This window comes from Panthera leo, chromosome C2 (assembly GCF_018350215.1).
Source record: "Panthera leo isolate Ple1 chromosome C2, P.leo_Ple1_pat1.1, whole genome shotgun sequence".
Classification (NCBI taxonomy): Eukaryota; Metazoa; Chordata; class Mammalia; order Carnivora; family Felidae; genus Panthera; species Panthera leo.
Window position 1 is genome coordinate 58,878,689 of NC_056687.1, and position 20,499 is coordinate 58,899,187.

Below are 20,499 nucleotides of genomic sequence, written 5' to 3' on the forward strand. Positions count from 1 at the left end.
GGAAGAAAAGAAGCAAGCTGAAGTTTCCTCCTCTAGAGTGAAGCAACTCAATGATTATGCTACGAACTCTTGATATCATCATATAAAAGGGTTTATGTGCCTCGGATGAAAAGTTAGCTTGGGATCAAAGACAGGTGAAAGTTTCAGGATTCTTATTGAACTTTATGCTCCCTACCTTTCATGCCGCAAAGATGGACTGGAGTCTCTAAAGCCAAGAAGATGCATTTTGCCACAACTAACTCATCTTGGGCATGAAACCCCAAAATTATGATTTTTCTAACAGCTTTCCATAGCCATTATGAAAAATATGATAGTTACACGATGTAAGCCAAGCAGCTAGGGTTTATTCTGTTAAGTTTCAATTTGTAATATAAATAAATTTGATCAGGAGTCTTGTCATTAAATACAATATTCTTCTTATATGTTATTCAAATATCACCACTGTCTGTCTAGTTACTGCCCTGGCACAGGGTCCAGAATACTTAGGGAAAAGTCAAAAGTTTGATCTCAGAAGGTCAGCTGGCCTTTTTCTTCTTCTTTTTTGTTCAATGTTTATTTATTTTTGAGAGAGAGACTGAGTGCGAGTGGGAGAGGGGCAGAGAGAGAGGGAGACACAGAATCTGAAGCAGGCTTCAGGCTCTGAGCTGTCAGCACAGAGCCTGACACGGGGCTCGAACCCAGGAACCGTGAGATCATGACCTGAGCCGAAGTTGGAAGCTTAACCCACTGAGCCACCCAGGCACCCCCCACTGGCCTTTCTTAACTCAATGTCACAGTTAAGGATGAATGAGAGCTGCTGCACCTAAAATGTTTGTAGTTTTTCCAGTCTTCTTATGGCTGCTAACTGCTACGGTCAGCATTCCCATAATCAATACCCACACTTCTAGATGGAGGTTTTGCTTATAGATTCATTCAACAAATATTTATTGAGCAATATGCTAGGCACCAGGCCCAGTCCTGGGAATTAGGAGACAAATAAGAGAAAAGGGAACAAACATTTGAGAGCCTCAGCTGCTCCACGTACTGTGCCAACCAACTTCCAGGCAAGAGATCTTTTTATTCTAAATCAACCCTGCGATGTGCACATCACTGTCCCCATATTTCCTTTAAAAATAAAAATCCACGATTTTAAAAGTTAAAGTATTATGTGATCATTATAGAGAATATGGAAAATATGGAAAGGTACAAAGGAGAAAATTAAGAGCATTCCTAATAGCTACCCCTGGAGGTAAGTACTATTAACTTGGGGGGTCTTTTCCATATGTGTGTTAAGACCATTCTGTGCCTGAAAGACTGTAATGAGGAGAAGTGGTCTTTGCAGAGATATTGGTGGAGATTAGAAACTGGAGGCTTAGAGCTAACTTTGCTGTTGATAGGAGATTTTTGAGAGATTTGTTCTCCCACTCCCATGCCCACCCTCTGCCTTTCAGCCATACTTGAAAACTCCTCATCTTCATTTAAGCCTGAGGAAATATTCCCTCTGGCAACTCTTCTGTGACATTCCTGCCATACATTCACCCCCTAGTTAGGTCCCCTAGTCTGTGCTCCTGGGGCCCTTATGTTGCTCTATTCTAATTGTAACAAAATATTAGCTCCTACTGCCCTCATGTCCCTTTCTCCCACAGTATTGCAGGGAAGATTGAGCAGTGCCTTTCTCTTATTTATTGTTACATCTTCACTACTTACCAAAGTATCAGGTATAGAAAATGTTCTTTGGATTAACTGAATGAAAGGAAAGTTATGCATAAAGACCCAAGATTCTATGGGAATTCTGTCAGGACCAGAGACCATGAAAGTAGGCCAGGAGCTGTTGGTGCATGTGTTGATGGGGCAGAGGAGGGAGACAAGGGCAGGACACGATGAGGAGCAAGGTGACCCAGAAATTCAGTGTGGAACTTGGGGAAGAGGCTAAAGAGTGTACTGGTGGACTTAATTTACACAATAGAGAAACTTCTGAAATGTCACTTTTTTGGGGAATGGATTCATTTTCCTGTTGGCATACACCATAAATTCCAAGTCGTGGATACACAGACACAAATCTACAATTAGCATTAAAAAAATCATATTTAAGAGGGCCCAAAGGCTTTAAAAGAAAAGAATATCTGAAAATAACTCTATAATAGTCATAATCTCATACAATAAGTCAAATACATTATCAAATGTTCAGCAACAGAGAGAACCGAGAAACTTCCTGGAATCAGGAAATGTGGGAAAGAATAAATCTCTTTATTTCTGGAGAAACGCTTAAGACTTTTTTTTTTTTTTTTTAAGGAATTCATTAAAAGGAGCACTCTTAGGCAAGTGTTTTCTTATGATATCATTTACTTCCTGGCTTCTTTCCAAACCAGATGAGAAGTATCAATTGAGAAGTCTAAAGTCTGCTGCTTGGAATTTTCTTGCATTCATACAGATGCAGTTGTTTTATGAGTTCTGTCCTCTCTACTGTTATTTGCTTTAGTATTCCCCAGGCTTTGTGGATTTAAGCAGCGGCAGGGCTGGCAGGGCATTAGCAATGACCTAATCCGGCTCCATCACTGTGCAGTGGAGGGAAACAACGGGGAGAAGAGCCTTCCTAAGTACACACGCCAGTTGCAGGCAACTCTAGCCTAGGCCTCTGGACGCTCTGCCCTTCAGGGTCCTTAGCCTAGACCATACAGTCTAGAATGAACCGTGTTTGTATGTGTTTCGGGAAAGGAGGGTGAGGCAATGCTCAGGACTCCAGATAGACCTATCACTTATGTGGCCATGGCCACCATCAGGCCGTGTGTCTTAAACAGTCAAAGGGAGTACAACATTCTAGCACTGTGGTGAGGGGGCTTGAAATGTTGCCCGCTATCTGCAAAAGAGCTTGTGACAGCTTGAAGGAACTCAAAATCTGGAATCACGATCCTAAGTGATTATCCTAAAAAGGAAGAAAGAAAAGTGACAGGGGAAGGGTTTAGAATGATATTAATTCCTACTTTAAATTGAATTTACAGAATTGGTTCTGCATCAGATCAGCATTTGGAACCATATATTTTCTACCTTCTTTAGAGTGCATTTTGAGAATATCAGTAATACCAGAAAAAGTTAACATCAGACCAAAAAAGGAAGACCTCCCTAATCTCCCCACACAGGCACAACTCCCATTAAAAAAGAAAAAGATAAGATACTGAAGTCAGACTTGGAAAAAGAAACAGCCGGGTCATTGCACCACCTCGAGTCTGTCCTCTGGGATGTTGAGTCACATAATAGAACTTGTGAAGCATGCAAATGAATATAGGCTCAGCATATATGACCTACGAAGATGAGTATATGTGAAACCACCTAGGGGGAGATAGCATGCGATGAACGGCAAAGAACTAAGCCAGCTCTTCTATGCTGAGTGAATTCAGAGAGCCAACTTTCATCCTTTTGTGAAGTCAAAATAGAGAGCTGGGACTGGGCCATGTGCCTGGCTAGCTCGCCCCTGGAGCTCGGCACCTCTGGGCTCTGGCTTCACAGAGAAAAGCAAGGAACAATATAGTCCTCGTAGTCTTTTGGCCCCAAAGATCCTCAAACCCATTCCTAATCTGTCAGGGTGCTAATCTGTTTTGAACATTCAGTCTTTCTTTCCAGAAAGTCTTCCCAGAGTAGCCCAAACCTTCCACCAAACTGCCAGCGTGGCCTGACTTCTGGGTTCCTTCAGTTGGAATTCTACTGCACATACATCTGGCTGGCTGGTCTGTTTCCCCGTTAATTTGGAAGCTGCTTGACAGAGATCTGACTCCTGATGTGTATATTGGTCACTGGTCTGCTGCACTTCGCTCCGTGAGTGTCCATAAAAAGATACGGCTTTATATATGATAAAAGAAGAAGCTTCCACAGCATTAGGGCTCTCTAAGCTCTCCTAAAACTACAGCTGCAATACAGACTTTGAGGTAGTGAGGACTGTGGGGAGCAAAGGGGCTACGAGGAGAAGATTATGATTTAAAGGACCCTGAGAAATTCATTTGTGTTATCTACTTTTAATCTCATGATTGTCACCCATGTAAAATGAGACCTGTTTACTCTTGTTCTGAAGCCAGTTGCAGCCAAGACATTTAAATCACATCACTCTGAGTCAAAAAGTTTTCGAAAATTCACCAGACCTTTGTTGAAATTTCCTTAAAATTCTAAAAATCCTCTGTAGACATCTTTTCTTCTTTCCAAGTTTCACAGAGACAAGGGCACCTTCTCTCAAATTTTGGCAAACAAAATCCCCCATCTACTTATACACTGAGGTATTGAAGAGCAGGTTAAACTTACAAAGGGGATTCATGTAAATTATCTCACTGTTTAGCTCAGTGAACATGTAGTGAGCACCTGCTGTGTACCAGTCACTGTTCTAAACTTTGTGAGTACACAACCCCTGCCTATCGATGATGAAGATAGCACAGCAGACAATTTAATTGTCTCATTTTATAGGAAAGAATCTACACGCAGAGATTAAGAAGGACATTTTGCTGGTAGCAGTGGTAACATCTGAACTAGTCCCAGGACCATATAACTTTTGGATCATTACTCTCCAGGTGTCTATCCAAGAGTGTGTGTTTCACAGATTGAAAAACAGGCGCTATTAAAAAACAAAAACAGCAAAGTCCTTTCAGTTATACTTGATTGGAATTCCTAAACTGGCATAAAAATAATAGTTACAGCCAACTGATTTGAAGCAGTTTTCTGTATGGTATCTTTATTCCACTGAGCCTCGGTCCCAGTGCTATCCAGTACAACTGTCCAAAAACATGGCAATATTCTGTGTTGTCTGCTAAGGTGGTCATTAGCCACGGGCAACTGTTGAGCCCTTGAAATCCAGCTAGTTGCAACTGAAGAACTGAGTTATTACACTGTATTATGTTGTAACGAATTTAAACTTAAATAGCCACATGAGGCTCTATAGTGTGCAAATTATGGCAACACTAAGGATAGCCAGAGAATTTTGTATCTTTCACAGGAGACTATTTCCTTTGACAGATAGAAGGGATATTTAACAGATATTTAACTTGTTTTATTATTTTGTGGGGTGAGGTAAAGTGCAGTAGAAAAAGAAACAGACAGGTAAAGACGCTGATAGGCGAAACCCAAAAGGATGCAGCCTTTACGAGACAAAATAATTGAGTAAGATGGTGACTGCCATCTCACATGCCGATCACTGGTAGGAAAAAGATCTCTCTCTGCAAAGACAGTTCTACACTTACGGTCTTGGGAAAAAGAAGCTTGTGCTTACAGAAGCTTACAGAAGCCTATTTCTAAATGAATCGACATGGCTAATTTTATCCATTCAAGCCTACACATATTACTGAATATTAATAAACACCATGGTCTAAAATGACTTGGTCGAATGTGGAAGGGAGAGAGTTCGTTCTTTTTTCCCCTTAATAAGAGACACACAAACCTGAAACTTTGAGTCTTTGACCTTACACAGAAGTGCGATTTCAGCCCTTAAAGACTCAGGTGTCTGCTCAACAGACGGCAAAACTATCTTTTTCTGTCACTGATCCTCATAATCCTCTGACTTGCACATGTGGTAAACGAGGATTTTTCTAGTAAAAGTACACCTGCTTTTTCGTATTTATTTGGCATTTCTGCACCGTGAAGATATTCGAGCTGCTCATTGTGACCCACTTCCACGGTTAGCTCTGCTCCTGAGCTGAGGCTGCTCCAGAGACCAACCAATCCAAACATACACTTTTCTTTTACCCAGGAGAATAGTTACCATGTTACAAAATGTTTTACTCTTGCTTCAAAGAATTCTAGTTGGAGTCCAAATAAACATTTCCTTATAAAAAGAGAATGTCACGAGAAGAAACAATGGAAAGATATATCTGAGCCTGAACACAGACTTTCAGTGAAAATTCTGTTTTTTCAATAAATTCTAAAAATTACCAGACACATTCAGAAACAGGATGCTAACACACAAAGATGACTAAAAATAAAAAGGAGAAGTATTTCAAGAAGTGACCATCGGCATGGTAAGGTCACTCCTACCCATAACAGAACAAGAAAGTCCCTCCTATTCCAAAGTATTTTCCCCACCCATTAAGCTACCCACGGCCTTCCGTTTTCACGTTTCTTTAATTTGTTATGTTTAGGGCTGTAACTTTAAACCATTATGTAGAAGGAATAGTATATTAACCATTTGTAAACATTTTTACTAGAGTGTATGTAACAATTACGTAAAATAACTGATGTAATAACATCCAGGTCAGATAAGTTCCAGTGGGTAGGAGCTTATCTTAAATTAGATTCCCCCAGAAGCATATGCTGAGACAAAGATTTACGTTATAGTAATTTATATGATATCAGATCAAAGGAATCACTGGTAGGGGAATGGGGAAGTGAAACAGGGAAAAGAAAAAAGCAATAGAGGGTGTAATAATGAGCAATTAATGACTGTAGCAACTGGGGCTTACCCCATGGGGGACCTCTAGGATTACACAGCACATCTCAGACTTTTCTCAACCAAGGTATAAGGAGCTGGGGTATTTATTCACCAGTTGCTGTTCATCATTGCTTCATCAGATTGCTTCATCATTGCTTCATCATCTGTTCATCAGATGCTCCAGGGCATGGTCTCCCCCAAGTACCTCTAGTGTCCCACTTGTATGGAGCTGAATGACCTGAGTCTCAGGGGTTTGAAGAAGAAAGCTTTCAGCACATAAGAGATTGATGAGTGCTGAGGGGACATAGACAGGTTCCAGCAGTGCCTGCTGCAGCATCACTAGGATTCCCTTGGGATTTATGTTGTATTGACTCAGTCCTGTCATGAATCCTTCAAGGAAATGATTCGTTAGAACTTCAAAAGAGAAAAGAAAAAAAGACAACGGGAAGGTTGATGGGGCGGGACACAGTCTCCATTGGTACAATTGGTTCCAAAGTCATGGTTGGTAATTATTACCTCCATCCTCTACCACTTGTTGATCAGTCCATCTGGTCTTAGCTGCTTGCTTGGTGTCCCAGCCTAGACCTTCAGCCTTGAGGGATCTGATCCCTAACTGCCATGCTCTTGTCAAACTAAGACTGCTTAAATTGCCTGCTCATGGTTATCACCACGTATGAAGTCAATAAAAGTGCCCCAGTGAATGTCCTGGGTTCCAGGTGTTTTCTTATTCACATCTTCACTATGAAATCAAAACAAACAAACAAACAAAATAACCAAATCAACAGGGGTCCCTGGGTGGCTCAGTTGGTTAAGCGCCCGGCTTATGATTTCTGCTCAGGTCATGATCTCGCGGTTGAGAGATTGAGTCCTGCTTCCGGCTCTGTGGTGCTGAGCATGTAGCTGCTTGGGATTCTCTGTTTCCTCTGTCTCTGCCTCTCCCCCACTCACACATGTTTGTGCTCTCTCTCTCTCTCAAAAATGAATATTAAAAAAACGCTTTTAATAAAACAAACAAAGAAACAAAATAAACTAACAAACAAAAAACCATCTAAGCAAAGGGACTGGAAGAACTTCCGGGTTGGTACACACATTAATGTGGTGGGAGGGTAGCATCCATGGAGAGGGCACGGAAACTCCCTTTCTCCCCTCCACCCCAGCCCCAATACCTCCAACTTGCTGTTCCTGTGTTGTGTCTTTTATAACAAACCAGTAATAGTAAGTAAAGTGCTTTCCTGAGTTCTGTGAGGCATTGTAGCAAATTATTAAATGTGAGGAGGTTTATAGCCAGTTTCTCAGATACAGGTGGCAACCAGGAACTTGGGACAGGAGTCTGAAGCTAGGGTCATCTTGTGGGACTGAGCCCTTAAACCTGTGGTTTAACCCTGGGTTAGTGTCAGATACAAATTGTAGCACACACAGATGGTATTCAAAGAGTTGGAGAACTGGTTGTTAGTGTGGAAAAAACCCACACATTTGGTGTCAGAGGTATTTACGAGTAAAAATAGCTCAGATTATATATTTTGGAAAGAAGTCCTTTATTAGAGCTGTGTGTTGCAAACATTCTATTCTATTTGGTAGCTTGCCTTTTTGCTTCCTTTTGAAGAACAAATGTTTTCAATTTTGATGATGTCCAATTTTATAAATTTTTTAAAAACGGTTTATGCTGTCTGCAGTCTATCTGAGAACTCTTTGCCCATGCCACAGTACCAAACCTTTCCTCCTACATTTCTTCCTGATGTTTTATAATTTTAGATTTTATATTTAGACCTTTGGTCTATTTCAGATTTATTTTTGTGTATGTTGTGAAGTCAGAATTGTTTATTAGCTTTTCTCATATAAGTATCCAACATCAATGTTTTGGACAGATTTTTTTTTCTTATTAAGTCAACTCAGCATCTTTGTAATAAAGGAATTGACTTTACAGGGGAGCCTGGGTGGCTCAGTCAGTTCAGCGTCTGACTTAGGCTCAGGTCATGATCTCAGGGTTCATGAATTTGAGCCCCGTGTCAGGCTCTGTGCTGACAGCTTGGAGCCTGGAGCCTGTTTCAAATTCTGTCTGTCTGTCTGTCTCTCTCTCTCTCAAAAAGAAACATTAAAAAAAATTGTTAAAAAACAATTGACCATATATGTGTGGGCCTATTTCTAGACCCTATTCTGATCTCTCTTTATCTATCATCTGTCTATCTATCTATCTATCTATCTATCTATTTAGTATGTCTTGAAATCAAGTTAGATAAGTCCCACAACTTTATTCTTTTTTTATAAATTGCTTAAATTATTTTACTTCTTTTGCACTTCCACATATAATTTTGAATCAGTTCTCTAGTTTCTACAAAAACACTTTGCTGGAATTTTTATTGATATTTTATTGACAAACTTGGGGATATGAAATCTTAATGATATCAAGTCATCTACCCCATAATCATGGCATACTCTTCCAATGACTTAGGCCTTCTCAGATTTTTCTTAGTGACATACCATGTGTACTTGAAAATATGTGTAGTATAGTTTTGTTTTTTTTAAATCTATTCTGCTCAGCTCTGCCTTTTAACTGGAACATTTAGACATCAGCATTATCCACTGTCTCCTATTAGTGCCCCAGGATTGTTCCCAGGGTCATTAACCCCCTGACATTCTTGGTCTGTCCCTCCTGCCAGGCTGAGCATTTTTAGCTTTCAGTAAGAAGCTGTCAGTGTGTAGAGGAAGGATGAGGGCCAAAGAGATGTAGGAAGGGCTTTGACAATGTCTCCTTCAGAGGAAATGAATTTAAAAAAAAAAAGGAAGTGTATTTTATTTCTTTGTCTGAAGCATGCAGTCGTGTTAGTTATGGGAAATAAGTCTCGAGATATCAGAAATGTGTGTGTTGAAAGGCTGAGGACAATGAGCCTTTAGGAAGACAAAAAAAAAAAAACAAAAAAAAAAAACCAAGAATAAGAAAGGGACACCGAAATCAGTCTTCTTTTTTTTAAAAGAGCTAACTTCAAGTATCTACCAAGTTTTATGCCTTTACTTCCAGTGTGAAACCACTCATCTATATTATTGAATTTAATATTTACAACAATCCTATGTGTTTGTTATTAGTTTACAAGTGAGGAAACTTGAGACTTAGAAAAGTAACATCCCACAGTGAGTAAGGACAGAGCCAATATTCCAACTGGGCTATGAGATGCCAGATCCTGTGCTAGGAGGGACCATGTAGGATAAGATCTGCCTGCTTCACAGACGTCTGTGTATCTGCCATGGGTGCTCTGTGGAATTCGTATCCTTCAGAAACCTGAATTCTGTTAATAGACTCTGGATAAACTGGGTGATCAAGAAAGGGTTGCTCAATTCATGTTACAACTCCCCAGCACCCAGACAAGAGCCAGAATGGGGATCTCAAGAGAACTCAGAGTTGTCTTCTGCTGTGGGCCCTCAAGGGAAGGCCCCGCACCTGTCCTGGGTGCTTTTGTGCCCCGTCCTTTAACATGAGCAGGGGGGAACCTCTGCAGAATCCCTATCATTTCAACAGTGGCTGCTTGGGTCCAAGCTAGCTGTACAACATCTAGGATGGGTCAGTTCATGGGGCCCAAGTGGAAGCTCTAAGCTTCCATGTGAAAGCTTAAGGCCCCAGGTGGTCTCTCTTGGGACTGCTGTTCCTTCAGATAGACCAATTTTCTGGCTTACAATATTCTTGGTTACAATTTATACTGACTCAGCTGTAGGCACTCTAGCTGACACATATGTGTTATCAGCTGAAGACTGTTAATTCCTCCTATAAATGTAATGCATCAGCTTTGGTCTGGGTCTGACTGGAAAATAAGTGAGCAAGTTCCCCTCTCCAAAATTATGTAGGAGTCACCAACCCACTGGTAGGAGGCCACCATATAATCTAAACATCACATACTGTTCACTGCTTTACTAGCCAAGCTTCAAATTGTGCCACCCAAGTTATTTTCTGTCTCCTTCTACCAACTCATACCCCTCCACTTTGCCTCAGAAATTTCTGTGAAATATGTAGCATGCAGCAAGAGCATCTCCATTTTGTAACAAAAAAATTGAAGTCCAGGAAGAAAGAGTATCTTGTCCAAGGTAAAGCTGGATCAGAACTCTGAAGCAGGAAGTCCTTATTGAGTGAACTTCACAGTAGAGTACAGTGCCTGGGGTGAACACTGTGGCCTGCCCATGTTTGGCCTATCCATACAATGGAATGAGAATTGTCAGTTCCACAGCGATGGTCTGACATCACTTTGAAAAAAGTTCTGCTTTCCCTGGACTTTCCATAGATCCTGTAACAGTGTCCTGTGGCTGCCATAAAAAATTTATCACGAACAGGGTGGCTTAAAGTAACGAAAATGTATTCTCTCACAATTCTGGAGGCCAGAAGCCCATCGTCAAAGTGTTAGCAGCCTTGGTTCTTTCTGGAGGTTCTGAGGGAGAACCATTCCATGGCTCCCTGTTAGCTTCTGGGGGCCTTCCAGCAATTACTAGTGCTCCTTGACTTCATTCCAGCTTCTGCCTCTATCTTCACCTCTCCCTCCCCTCTGTGTGTGTCTGTCCTCTGTGTGTCTCTTACAGGACAACTGCTATTTGGTTTGGGCCCCATCTGGATAATCTAGGATGATATCATCTCAAGATCTTTAACTTAATTACATCTGCAAAGACCTTTCTTCCAAGTAAAGTCACATTCACAGGTTCCAAGGATTAAGACATGGGCATATGTTTTTGAGGGGCCACCATTCACCCCACTATAGACCCTCTGTGTCCTATTCCTTAGGTTCATTTGCATTGCCTTGAGCTTGGTATACGCTGGAGCTGAGTTAAATATCAGAGGCCATCATTAATTTAAGTAAGAGAATGTTTAAGGAGTTTCCACTAGGTGAAAAGAATTGACCTAGGAGTTGGTGACATAAAAATAAATGGTATCCCGCTGCCCACCGAACTGTAATCTACTAACAGGTGCACAAATAACTGACCTAGGACACTGGTGAAATTCAAGTACAGCAGCAGACATTATGCCATCATCATTTGGGAGATGTACTTATCATATATGAGCATTTTTAACAACAACCACCACAAAAATCTCTCCTAAAATCCCACTCACAGTTAAAGGAAATGCCATCATTTCCTTTGCCTTTGGTGTGAACTCACAATACGGGAGAAGGCATTACAGGAAGTTAGCAAACTTAAGACGTGTCAAACTTGACTCTTTGAAAACACTTTTTTGTTGTATAGATTAGAACTTCAGCCAATTTCATCTCTCTTTGATTCCTGCAGCCAGACACTCTTAAAGTAAATGTGGGGTTCAAAAAAAAATCTGTCACTATATCAAGTAATCAACATCCTAAATAATTCCCAAAGGGCAATAAAGAATCCAAAGATGGGATGCAATAAATTAGCCCTATAAAAAAATTGCCACTCCTCGTTTTTTTTCCTATGAAGCTGACAAAGAAGTCCCTAGAAACAAGTACCAGTTTCCCCAGGGCTCTACATTTTCTGTTTTTAACAGACTGTCTCATCTCACCAACATTTTCTGTCAATATGAATTTCAAGAGTAATTCCACCCAAACAAGACCCTAAACTACCAGAATTTATAGGAATCACGGTCACTCGATGAATTGCATGTAAAAATGAAGAAGTATCAAATGCTTTTAATCCAACTCCATATTCCATTCTATTACCCAAGATATAGCATTTGGTGTATTCCTTCTATTATTCTGAACTCTCAGCTCAGCAAAGAGTGCGCCATTTTATAAGCAGAGTCTGTTCATTTTTTTCTTAACGTAATAACTTCTAAAAGATAGTGTTTGTGCAACCAGCAAAGGAGAAATAACAGTTTACACCTTTATGTATATATTTCTCAACTTCACAAGAAACATTAGAAAAGGTTTAACCCTCTATAATTCTCGCAGAATAAAGCTTAAGAGCAAGACCTGAGCAAAGTAGTGTGTTCTACCACCATTCTGTTGGCATGGGCTACAACTGAGATCAAAGCCCAAGACATCTTAGATTGGGCTTCCCAAAAGGAGAGAGAGAGAGAATGGGGGGGGGGGGCAGGAAGGGGGAGAGAGGGAAGGGGGAAAGGGAAAAAGAATACTTTTTGAATTGGGTAAATGTCCTAATCGAAGGCCTCACTTGCCAAAGCTGCTGGCAAGGGCAGTGTTTCAGAGAAAGGAATCAGGATGGAAGCATCCCTAATAAGGGACTTGATTCAGATTCTAACTTAAAATTGCATTCCCAGACCCAAGAGAAGGATGATCTCCTGGTTGATTCTCTCTGCTGTTGTCATGACCGGAATTCTTCTGGTTCACATCCATGCTTAATTGGTTGGTTGCATTTGATCTGAGACCGTGAATCCCACTAAATTATTATTTCCTTTAAGAAAGTCTCCCTGCGAGAACGCCACTCTGGCATTACTCCAGATAGGAAGCTGCCTTGTGTCTTTTGCTTCTTTTACAGTAATGCATTTCTTCCCCCCTAAGTAAGTCTCCATATGTCCTTCCCAGTCCCCCTTATGATTCTTCTTTGGCCTTCTGTCATATTGCAGAAAACTTCTAAGTTGTCATCTGGAGATTTCTTTACTCAGAATTGTTTATCCCCAAGATCACAAGAGCATGGGAGGTTTACCCAGACCCTTACCACTTTTCTCTTCTAGGGTGCTCTCTAGGCACCTTCATTATAGCTGCAGCTACAGCAGCATTTCTTCTGTATGTGGCCTTGAATCTTTGATATTTGTTTAATGAAATGGCCATACATGTTCCCAGATGCTTAGCTTTCTTGGGACACTTTCAAAGTGCTTTGTGCCCTCAGATTTAGTTTATTCAGTCTGCAAAAAGTTGTGCTCCTTAGACCTCTCTGGGTCACTGCTACCAGTCTCTATCATCTGTGAGGAAATCAGCAAAGCCCTGGGTCATAAGGACTATTCTCATTTGCCCATCGCTTCATGATTCCAAATATCATCCAGTGAAAGACTGGAATGCCATAATACTTCTCTCTCCATTGTGCCTTGAGGGCTGAGCTAGCACATACAGAATAGAACAGGTTTTGTTTGTTTGTTTGCTTGTTTGTTTGTTTGCTTTTAAGCAAGTATAATATACAGACACTATTGGTGGAAGACTAGAGAGGGGCAGAGATAGTGGTTTCCTTTGACTGAATGATCACGCTCATATGTGTGGTTCAGGCATATTTGCTTTTTGTTTCTTCTGTGCGTTCTTTTTAGTGAGTTTGTCTCAGAGTGCAAGATTTAAACGGTCCAGGCACACAGTGTCTTCTTGGAGGACCTGTGGATCCCAACAGCATGAAGTCATGATTGCTCAATTCACATGCGAAGATGAATGTAATGAGAAGAATCTCCCAGAGCCGAGGCTAGTTAAAAAAGAAAAGTTGTGAAGACGGCAAGTTTTGAGGTCAAGCCTGGCTTCTCTGTTTCTGTAGCCCTCTTCTTGAATTTACTTTAGGTCTGCTTTATTGTAGTGCTTTTTTATGACAAAGAGAAAGCTTCTCTCTGGACACAGACTTTCAAAGATCAGAACTCTTCAGTCACTGCTATTAACTACTCTATAACCTCAATAATTAAGCCTTTTACTCTGGTCACTTTCTTTCACTAGGGAATTTATGTCAATCCAAGAAAAACAAAAGAGCTAGAAATTTCATCTGTGTTTCATATAATGGGGAGAAAAAGGAAAATGGAATTGAGCCTAAAAAGATGGCTCCAGGGCACCTGGGTGGATCAGTTGGCTAAACATCTGACTCTTGGTTTCAGCTCAGGTCATGATGTGACAGTTCATGAGATCGAGCCCTGCATCAGGCTCTATGCTGACAGTGAGGAGCCTGCTTGGGATTCTCTCTCTCCCTCTCTCTCTCTCTCTCTCTCTGCCTCTCCCATGTCTCTCTCTCTCTCAAAATAAATAAACAAGCTTAAAAAAAAAAGATGGTTCCAAATGAAGGTATGTGTTAGAGTAAGGCACTCCTCAAATATACGATACATTCTAATCTGAAGAAATATTTAGATGTAAAATAAACCAGCATGAGCAAAAGTTTGAGATAGTTGAAATGTTTCCTTCTGAGACTGGAAATAATTCTCTGGTGGGTACTTTTACTTAAAAATAGAGTATACTGAGTTTGCTTTTCATGATAAAACCAGTTCATGATCACTAGAAAAATTGAAAAATATAAAAAAGAAGGGAGGAAAAAAAACCTACTTACAGTCCCCACTAGATTGGAAATCATTTAGGGCATAGATGGGATTTTGTAAAAAAAAACAAAAAACAAAAAAAACACAGCCTTTGGGATCAGAAAGATCTGGATTTAATTCCAGTTCTAAGTTTCATGACCTTAGGCAAATTCCTTCAATTTGAGCAGATGCTTGATAAATGCAAGATGAGCCAAAAAAAAAAAAAAAAAAAAAAGAAAGGAAAAAAAGCCTGATAATTTTTACATACCAGAGTCATTAGAGAGGAAACTCTCTTTTCTTTTTCATATGTGGCACTGGTTTAGGATCCGTGTTTAACAATCTTTAATGTTCTTGTTTGGGCTTCTTTGTTCTTTATTGTTGTGAGCTGAACTCTGCATTCCTGGCTTTCTCAATTAGCAATCCCATAATGGCCTTATTTTAGCTGTTTTATGGGGTTTTTTTGTTTGTTTGTTTTTTGTTTTTTAAGTAATCTCTACACCCAATGCAGGGCTTGAACTCACAACCCCAAGATGAAAAGTCAGGTGCTCTACTGACTGATTCAATCAGATGCCCCTATTTTATCCCACAACTTTTCTCACTGTAGCTCTTGCCTTTCTCCCCCAGTGCCTCCTTTACCTCTTCGAAACAACTTCAGTCTTGACCTACCAGGCTCAACCGCACCAGTGATGTCTCACTCTCTAACTAGAAAGAGGACAGGCAACCCTTGAACTTGAGCCTGCAAGTCCTTTTTCATTCTTGAAGTAAATGAAAGCTAAAACAGAAATGGCTGATGGGCACCTGGCTGGCTCAGTTGGTTAAGCCTCCAACTTCAACCCAGGTCATGATCTCATGGCTGCTGATTTCAAGTCCCACATCAGGCTCTGTGCTGACAGCTCACAGCCTGGAGCCTGCTTCGGATTCTGTGTCTCCCTCTGTCTGCCCCTCTGCTGTTTGCCCTCTGTCTCTCACATTGTCTCAAAAATAAATAAACGTTAAAAAAAAATTCACACAAATGAAAATGGAAAAACTGCCAATACCTGATTTCTGTCCCCTATTTTTCCATTTGCAATCATATACTTAGGTACCTTTTGTCCCCATGGAAAAAAAAATATCTAAAGTTCAGACCTACCAATAACAGGAAGAAAAGAAAAAAAAAAAAGCTTTTTTTTTTTTTTTCAAGAATGAAATGTTTTTCCATCAGAGAGGATTCTTAAGCACGTTCTCCACGTATGCGGCCTGCTAGCTGGATGTCTTTTGGCATAATTGTTACACGTTTGGCATGGATAGCACACAGATTGGTGCCTTCAAAGCAGCCCGCCAGATAGGCCTCGCTTGCCCCTGAAAAGCACCGATAGCCACGCTCTGGAAGCACAGATCTGCTTTGAAGTCCAGAGCAATTTCTCGCACCAGACACTGGAAAGGAAGTTTGCGGATCAGAAGTTCAGTGGACTTCTGATGACGTCACCGAGGGCCAAGGTACCAGGCCTGTAACGATAAGGTTTCTTCACCCCTCCCAGTAGAGGGCGCAGTCTTGTGAGCCTGGCTTTTGTAGCCAGTTGCTTCCTCAGTACCACCGGTCGATGTGTGGGCAGTCTGCTTTCTACAAGTCATGGTACTGAGACCTCCTTGCTGACCCCCTTTCTCCTTTGGCTGGAGCTCAGTGAGCTAGAGGTCGTACTGGCGTTAGCCAGCGACGGCCACTTGACAATAAATTATTTAAAAAATAAATAAGAGATGGCAGAGAAGGAATAAATTCTAGGGATAGCAAAAATTGTAATAAAAATTTAAAAAAATAATATTTTTTTCTCTGTTAAAAAAAAAAAAAGAACAACTGGAGACCCGTTTCTTTCCTGGATTGAGTGTAATGAAGGGGTAAGCAATTCATTTGGTTTTTTTGTTGTTGTTGCTGTTTTTACATAGCTGCTTATTTTAGAGTTTCTGTTTTTGAGTACATACTTTTTAAAGATTAATCTCTACACCCAGCATGGTGCTTGACAACCCCAAGACCAAGAGCCACATGCTCTACCCACCGAACCAGCCAGGTGCCCTGCTTTTGAATATTTCAATTAATAATAGCATAAATACATAGAGCCCCCAGTGTTAGGTTAGATGACAAGCAGCTATAATTCAAACATGAAAAAATCTTATGTTTTATGTTCTTAGTCACCTGTAATCGCTTGATCTACAGATGCTGCAAGCTTCTTTCCTGAGGAAGTGTCCAGTTAAACCACATGCTGAATTGTGCAAGGAGATCATGTGTGGTTCATTTGCCTTTTGATCTCTGGCAGTATCTTCAGAATACAGTCCAAGCTGCTGAGCTGAAGCCATGGGTCTCTTTAACTCCCTTCATGTGGGGACACTTGACATTTTCTCACCTTTCTTGCAAACATGTAAACCTCACAAAGAAAGTTTGAGAAGGAGGTTGAGACTGTTGGGGCAAAAGGAAACGAGAAGCACTCAGAAGCTCCCTGGGTCTCCTCAGCTGCTGGGGCTCCCCGGCCCCAGTGCGAGTGGGGTGTGGAATTCTCAGCCCTTCCAGCCCCCTTCCTCCTCCTGTGGGGCTGAGAGGCAGCCTCCTCCCTGTTCTCTGAGCTTCTCTCCTGCCATCACTCCCACCCCGATGACACCTTCCTGCATTTAAATGTTAGTCACCCTTGCTATAGAAGTAGCAAGATCCAGTGGAAAAACACTGGACTAGAAATATGGAGTCTTGAATTCCAGTTCTTGGCCTGATGTCATTGACTTGAACTAATATAGGCAAGTTATCAGCCTCCCTAGAGGTCAGCTTGTACAACTGTAAAATGGACCACCTGCACCTACCTTCTTGACCACACAAGGATCCCTCTAGGATTTGGATGAGGTGATGGCACAAAGGTACATAAGAGTAAGAAATGCAGGACAAATGTGAGCTCAGTTTTCTCAGGAGCCTCCTGCTTATATTCATGTTTCTTAGGCTGGATTAGATTGCAGGAAGCCAGGGAGGGGATTTTGCATCTGTCTTCACACCGTAGCAATAGCAATGCTTTTATATTCTGAAGAATTAAATTAGAATTTTTTTCTATTTTTAGCTGTTTTATTTATTTATTTTTTATTATTTATATTTTAATTAGTTAACATCCAGTGCAATATTGGTTTCAGAAGTAGAATTTAGTGATTCATCACTTACGTACAACACCCAGTGATCATCCCGACAAGTGCCCTCAATACCTATCACCCATCTAGCCCATCCCCCACTTCCCTCCCTGCATCAACCCTCAGTTTGTTCTTTATCGTTAAGATTAAGAGTCTCTTGTGGTTTGTTTCTCTCTCTTATAAAGAATTATTTCAAAAGAATGTCCCTGCATCCTCCAACCTGGCTGTCTAAGTCACCTCAAAGAGCGTCCCCTTGTTCTTGCTGAGTTCCCGTTCACAATTTTCCAAAAGTTTTGACTCCTGAGGACCCCTTCTGTCTTTCCACCTGGTGCCACACACTAGACTGGCTGGCTGCCTGCCTGTCCTGCCCTGCAGGGTGCAGAAAGCTCTAGCTGGGCAGGGGGCAGCTGCGGTGGACCTAACAAGTAGAAGGTGATGGGGCAGGAGAGAGGAAAATGAGGTGCATTAGAGGGAGGAGGAGCATGCAAAAAGAGGGGCTGGCTCACCTCCATCTTGGGCTGAAGTGAAAAGGAAGGATCCCCCTTGGACTGAAGGCTATTGAACTTCTGCTCAGAAGTTGACTTGTCAGTCAAAAGCAATTGTAAATGGCCTTTCTATCCTGGATGGAAGATGTGGGGCTAAAGGCTAAACAGCTAATCTAAGGGCTGGGGGGAGCAGCATGATGTGAAGGCTCTGGGCACCAACTTTAAGGTCAGGTGAACCTCAGTTTGAATCTTGGCTCCATAGCTTTCTAGTTAGAAACCTTGATCTTCCTAAACCTTTTTTTTTTTTTTTTTCATCTGAAAATGTGCTAGTAGGTATCTGATGAGGAGTTTTTCATGAGATTAAATGAGGAAATACATGGAAAGCACTTAGCACATAGTAAACTCTCAGTAACTAATAGAAATTCTTGTTACTGTTAAATACAAAGGAGACCAGCCTTAGAGTTTAAAATAGAACACAAAGGTAACCCTGGAGTGGGGTGTGTGTGTGGAGATGGGAAGGGAAAGAAAGACCACAGAGCAAGCATTTGAATCTGGGTATGGGGTTTGGGGAAGTGGAGAAAGAGGGAATTGAATCAAGGCACAGAACTTATGCCATTTAGAATAATAACACAAGTGGTCTGGTTTTGTCAGAAGGTTTCCAGAATTGTTACCATGGCAAATTCTTGTTAACTTTTAGTCACCGGCACTGTGGTATGGTTTGGTGACATTTCCTAACTTTAAACTGGCTATATCAATTAGGCAAAGGTATCTTAAACTGATTACAAAAATAACTAACTCTTACAGGAAAAGATTGATTAGACTCATTAAATTTAAGAACTGCTCATAAAAAGACCATTAAGAGCATGAAAAGACATGCTACAGACCGGGAAAAGATATTTGCAACCCAGGTGTAACCCAAATAGAATGTCAAGGGGCAGAGGCAGGTGGCCAAAGACTTGAACTACACAAAGAAGATATCCAAATGGCCAATAAGTGTATGAAAAGGAGCACAGATATCAGGGATATGCAAATTAAAACCACTCCTTGTACTCTAAATGGGGGTGGGGGGTGGGGCAGGAATGTTGGTGAAGATATGGAGTAGTTGGAACTCTTGTACATTGCTGTTGGGAGTGGAAATTGGTATAAAAACTTTGGAAATGGATTTAGGAGTATCTATTGCAGCCATACACATGCATTTCCTATAATCCCAAATTCCAATCCTTAGTGCATGGAATAGTCAAAGCAGTGTTGTTCACAACAGTCCCAAACTGAAAATAGTCTAAATGTCCATTGACAATAGAATGAAGGAGCAAACTGTGATACATTTATACAAATGAAATATTATTCAGCAATGCAAATGGACAACCACTCCAGTAACAATGTGGATGAGTCTCACAAACATAATGTTGAGTAAAGGAAGTCCAACACAAGAGTACCATTTCGTGTACATAAAGTTGAAATGTCAAAAATATTCTATGATGATCAACAGCAAGACCGTGGTCATCTTTAGGGAAGGGGAGGTGACTGAGAGGGAAAATAAGGGGACTGCTGGAAAGATTTTCATGATCCTTTCTTGATTTTATGAAAGTTGCAAAAATTTTATAAACTCATTGATTTGTCCACATATGAATTTTGTATTTTTCCAAATGTATTACATATAGCTCAATGAAACATAAGTTTACTTATACACCAAGGAGAACCTTCTTCTCTCCCATGTAACCCCCAGAAGAGCACTGTATCACAGCGAGCTGTGAGATGTGGCACTGTGCATTTCTTTGCTAGATGACCATAGCACTCTGCAGCCTTTGTGGGAGGGGAGACATCATCACCTCCGTGATGCCTGGGCATTGGCAGAAAGTTCAGGGAGACAATGAGGAGGTAATTAGGCACAACTCCATGAGAAATTTTGTGAATTCAGGAAAAGACTTACACATCTTAAAACCAAGTATGCTCAGTGCCTGCAGATAGCCAGGGCCCTGTGACCTGCCAGAAGGAAGTTTCATGAAGCAGGATGGAGGGGACAGCCTCAAGGAGGCAGCAGAGACTGCATCTGAGCCTTGCACTTTCCCAAGAGGCAGGTACACATGTGAAAGAGAAGAGAACTAAGGCATGGAGAGATTAAGTACCCAGGTCCAGGCACCTGCTGTGAAGTGGCAAGATCTGAACCCAAGCAATGGGAGCCACGTAGGTGGTTTTAAGTTTTCTAGTAGCCACACTGGAAAAAGAAAGAAGAAAGTGGTGAACTAATTATTTAAATTGATATATCCAAAAAATTATTCTTTCCACCTGTAGTAAATATAAAAATAAGTCTTGATGAGATCATTTTTCCAACACTAAGTCTTTGAAACCCT

At 41.0% G+C, this 20,499-nt stretch overlaps 1 pseudogene; it reads right to left on the minus strand.

The window, feature by feature from the left end:
- Nucleotides 1-15,741: 15,741 nt before the first annotated feature.
- On the minus strand, nt 15,742-16,142 carry LOC122230308 (annotated as a pseudogene).
- Nucleotides 16,143-20,499: the final 4,357 nt, after the last annotated feature.